Here is a 5859-nt window from a genome sequence, read left to right on the forward strand (position 1 = left end):
ACAAACTGAGCTGAGCTCTTTTGCTAGCTTCAGCTTGAATTGAATAATTGGCTTAAATCAATGCGCGTTAATTCACAAATAATTTTTGTTTTTTAATCATTTTTATTTGGCTTCTATGGTACGACTTATGTTTAAACTATTTGTAAGTACAAATTTGTGTTATTCACTTTGCTTCAATTGCATTGCCATTGCTCATCTTGACTTGAATAATTATCAAGTTCCTTTTTCACGAAGCAAGTAAATATCCGTAATACTACGACAGATATATATATATATTTATATATATATATATATAATTAAGTTTTGCACGTTAGGTTACTATAAAAAAATATATTTCAATTTATTATTTTCACTTAACGGCTACTTTTGTTGAGTACATTCAGATTTGCTTCCCGAATATGAACTGATTTATCTAACTGTTGCGGTCGCTTAGCAAACTTCGCTTTGAGAGAGTTTGAGTCAAAATTGAGTGAAGTTTGAGCTGCGTCAGCAATTATGCGTGGGATAGTACTCTGATGGGAACATTGACAGTGGCGTGATATTTAGGGTGAATTGTTTATGTCTACCAAAGGGGGACAGTTTGATCTTGACCAATGTCGATGTTATCACCAGGCTCTTTGTTTACAATATTAGAAATGTTTATAATTGTGCTTATGCTTATGTGCTGAGTTATGTTAAAGGGTGGGTGCGACTATGGATATGTCACTCCCCCAACCATTAGAAAAGTGCCTGTCCTCAGGTGTTTAAGTTTGGATATAGTGTAACATTTTCTTCTTTTAGAATTGGTATATCTCCTATTATTGTAGGTGTTTCTTCTACTTTGGGTTTTTTATATTTTATAATTAATTTCTTAGGTATGCTTTTGAACTTATATGTCAAATACAGTGTTAAACTTATTAATATGATTACAAATATGGTTATTGTAATTATCTGGAATACATTGTTAAATTTTGTATGTGCATTTATAATTTGTTTCGTTTGTACAAACGAAAGTGGTTCTAATTTTATAACATCATTGCTTACGTAAATGCTTTGAGTATAATCTAACATATTGTTTGAAATTGAAATTTCATTAATTTGCAATGAACAATTAAAGATTTTTATTATATTGTTTCCTTCTATTGTTATTTCGTTATTTATACAATTATGGTTTAATATAGTTTTTGGTAAATTCCAAGTTAAAATTATATTTGGTTCTATGTAGTTGATTTGAAAATTTTGCAAAATTTTAGTATAACTACATTCTGATGTTATTTGGTTTAAAATTCCTGTTAAACATTCATTATTAATTAATTTTTTTGTTTCTCTGCTATAAACTTTTTTATCTTGGGTAAAATATTTTTCATGAGCTATTTCTGTCAAAATATTATTATTTTCATCCGGGTATGGAATTATTTCGAATACCGGGCTTTTTATTATTTCTCGAGGAATATGGGATATTATCAGTATTTCGTTTGTATCTGATTTAAACCAAGTGGAAGTTTTTGTATTCAACAATTTCTCAGAATTAACATGCAACAAATAGTCATGTTTTAGTAATTTTGGGTTAAAAATTCCTAATCTTGTGAGCTGCATTCCCATCTCAATGTCTTCTATATATTCTGTAAAGTGTTGTAAGTTAAATATAAGGATATCTAATTTCTTTCCTTTTTGTTTCTCTTGATCTAGTTCGTTCATGATTTCTATTCCTTTGTTTATAGCTTCTATTATGTAATTTAATTCGTTAACCTGAACGCTGTTTTCTGCTAAGTTGCTTATTTTTAAGCCGTTTATTTCTCTGTTTAATTTCTCTACTAGGTATTCGATTTGTATAAGGTTATTGAATTCTTTACTTTGTTCAATTAAATTGTTAAAAGTTTCTTCGGTTTTTGTTATATTAACCGTTAAACAGTGGAATTCGTAATCTGTCGGAATGTCTATGGTTCCTGTTTTAAATATGAGATATCCGTTATGGGCTTTGATAGGATTAATTTCAATACTCTGTGCATTTATATGGTTTACAGTTATTGATAGTAATATTATAATAATTAATTTAAGCTGGTGCTTGTATGTTTTGATCGCTGTCTGTTGTTGACCTGTAATTGTTATATTTGCTTTGATTAGTCTTCTTTTTCTTTTTGAATTTGGTTTTGTAATGTGTTATTTTCCTGCCTCTGTTAGTTTCCTCAAAATGTTTGTCGTCGATTTGTCTTAGTTCTCCTGTTTTCTTGAACGGGGTTGTCGTCTTTGATTTAACTAACGGTGAGTGTTTGTATCTAGTGTCAATTTCATAATTTGTTCGTTTTTTGTTGAGGTTATTTATTAGTTTTTCTTTATTAGCTTGAGTGTCATACTCTGGTGTACCTGCATATATGAATATGTCCGCTGGTGTTCTGTTAGTCGTTTTGTGCTTTGTTTTATGATTGTACGTGTAGAGTATAGTTTCAAATTTTGTAAGTTTATTTTCGACGTCTGAGTCGCTGTTAATGATTCTTAGTTTTTCGTTAACTGTCTTATGAAATCGTTCTACGTCGGATATACCATTTTTACTAGTGGTTATATTAATATTTACTGCTTCTGATTTTAGCCATAATTGTAAAGCTGTACACATAAAAGCTGAGTCTTTGTCTGCCTTTATTTCGATGGGCTTACCCATTTGGTTGAACACTTGTAATATAGCTCGTTTGGTTTCTAGCCAGTCTTTACTTTTTATATCTAATAATGATGCAAATTTTGAATAGATATCAATGCAAGATAAAAATTGTTTATCTCCTGCTATGTAAAAATCCATTACATATTTTTCTCGGATATTAGCGATTTCTGGAGTTATTTCGAAAGTTAATTTTGTATCTCTGTGTTCTGTTTTTGCGATGTTGCAAATCTCACATTCATTTATTAGATTTTGAATTAAATTTTGATAATCTGGGAAATAGTGGGTTGCTTTGAACCAATTAATAGTTTTTTCAATTCCTGGATGTAATAATTCTTTGTGCTTTTTTAATATTAATTCTTTGAATTCTGCGTATGTTTGAAGGTCTATTAATTTTGTACTAGTTTTCATTGCCTTTGTTGAATTATTTGGACTTATTATTTCTAAGTAGGCTTCTTGAAAAATTGGAAAATCTGCTTCGTTGTGGAAGTATAGCACACTTTTCTTTGTGCATAAGTATTCTGTTATTAATTCTTTGGCATGCGTATTAGTCATGTCTTTGTACGTAATTTTTATGTTGGTTTTGTGAAAGTAATTCGTAACTTTTGTTTCGTTCTCGGTTCCTTTTTCAAATTCTATTTGTCGATTATAATAATTAAGTGGTCTTTCTGTGATTTGTAAATGGTTACTGTTGTCTTCTTGAGCACTATGTATTGTTGCTCTTGTGCTAATTGTATCTTCGCCTAAGAAGTTTTCGTTTAATTGAATTCTGGACAGAGCATCTGCCACATAATTTTCTTTTCCTGGGACGTATTTAATTTGGAAATCAAACTCATTTAGCTTGATCTTCCACCTTTGTAATTTCATGTTAGGTTCTTTCATATTATTTAACCAGACGAGTGGTCTGTGATCACTAAGGATTTGAAATTGTCGACCAAAGAGATAGGACCTAAAGTATTTAGTGGCCCAAACGATTGCTAATAATTCTTTTTCAATCGTTGAATAATTTAACTCATGCTCGTTGAGAGTTCTACTTGCATAGCATATAGGCTTATGCTCTTGCGAAAGGACGGCCCCTATTGCCATATTACTCGCGTCTGTAGTTAATGAAAATGGTTTTTCGAAGTTAGGGTATATTAAAATTGGGTCGGATGTTATGAGTACTTTTAGCTTTTCAAACGCTAGTTCGTAGTCTCTGTCTTTTATATTGATTTTTGCTCCCTTTTTTAATTTAAGTGTTAATGGTTTTACTATATTAGCGAAATTTGGTATAAATTTCCTATAGAAACCACATAATCCTAGAAATGATTTAATTTCTTTTGGGGTTTTTGGAATTGGGAATTTGACAATTGCTTGTATCTTGTTGGGATTTGGTTTTATACCCTCAGTTGTGATGATGTGACCGAGAAATTCAGTTTCTTTTCTCATAAACTCGCATTTATCCAACTGTAGTTTTAAGTTAGCTTCTCTAAGCTTCTTAAATACCTTTTGTAGCGACAAAATGTGTTCCTCCAATGAAGTGGAAAAAATAATAATGTCGTCTAAGTAGACCAGACAATCTTTAAAAATTAAATCTTCTAAGAGATTGTTCATACAACGTTGGAACGTTGCAGGTGCATTCTTAAGACCAAATGGCATGCGAGTGTACTCGTAATGGCCATGTTTAGTCGAAAATGCGGTCTTGGGTATTGAACCAGGATCCATTTGGATTTGGTGAAAGCCTTTGGCTAGATCAATGGTTGTGAAATATTGACATTTTCCAAGTTTGTCTAATATTTCATCCATGATCGGGATAGGGTATTTATCATTAATAGTTAGTTCATTGAGATTGCGGTAATCTATGACTAACCGGAACTTTTGCTTTCCAGATGCATCGTTTTTCTTTGGAACGATTATTACTGGTGAGCAGTAAGGGGATTTGGATTTACGTATGATATTTTGTTTTATCATATCGCTTATTTGTTTATTTACTTCCTCATCGTATATTTGAGGATATTTGTATGGACGCTTGTAAATTGGGTCCTCATGTTTTGTTAGAATTTTGTGTTTAATTGTACTAGTGAAAGTCAAATTGTCACCTTCATGGTACTGGATATCACGAAATTCATGTAAAACTTTTTTTATTTTTTCTTTTTCTTCTGAGTTTAGGTGCTCTAGCCTAAACTCATTGTTTTCTATTAATTCATTATTAATAGCGAAGTTAAATGGTCTGTCCTCTGTTGAGGGTGGATCAAGGCACTCTTGTGCGGTCATGTCCTCTTCGACCTCTTCGTCGTTATATCTAAAACAAAAGTTAAATTCTCCTAAGGTTACGGATCCTTGTGCATAGTCTATTTTTGCTTGACATGCCTCAAGGTATTCTCTCCCAATCAGAACATCATAATGCTCTGAGAAGTCGTGAATATAGAATTTTTGTTTGCTCGGACAAATTTTGCTTGCTCCTAAGCGTATACTTTGTTTTAATTCAATAACACCATTTATGGTGTGAACCTTTAATGTTTCGTTGTAAACTGGAAAATTTAAGCGGTTTGTTTTCATTAGATTTATGGTTGAACCTGTGTCGATGACACATTTTAGAACTTCGTCATTCATAATCAATTTTATGAATGGATTTCTTCTGTTTGTTCCGAGGCTTGCTGATGAAAATTTTCGGATGTATCCATTTTCATCTGCCCACTGTTACTATCTCTTTGACGTTTAGTCGGAGGGTTTGGTGCATTCAAGCGTGAATGGGACTGATTTTGGTAGTTTAAGGGATTTTGGTATCTACCTTGACTTAATTTCTGTTGGAACTCGTGGTGAGCTTTCTGATTGTCTTCGGACTTATTATGCTGTTTATTTTGTGCGTGATAACTCTGATTCGTGTTGGAATAACCACTTGAAATGGTGGTTGGGTTAGCATTTTGCTGATAATTTCCCATGTTCCTACGATTGTTATTTGGATTTCCCTGAACATTATTATTTTTAGGTTTTTCAGTAACACTATTTTCATATAATCCCTCTCTTTGAGCTACTTGCTTTAGTTTTTGTGTCGACGTAATGTCGTGTCTGGCTAACATCATGAAAAGCCTATCTGGTAATTTTTTTGTAATAACATCTTTGATTGTGTTATTCATAGCATTTGTATAAAGGGTTGTATTGCTAGGTATATTTTCTAGTGCTAACTTATTTAATATAACAAAAGATTTATTCTCGAGCTCCTCGATGAACTTACGGACGTTTCCTTGGTA

This window comes from Drosophila virilis, chromosome 5 (assembly GCF_030788295.1).
Source record: "Drosophila virilis strain 15010-1051.87 chromosome 5, Dvir_AGI_RSII-ME, whole genome shotgun sequence".
Classification (NCBI taxonomy): domain Eukaryota; kingdom Metazoa; phylum Arthropoda; class Insecta; order Diptera; family Drosophilidae; genus Drosophila; species Drosophila virilis.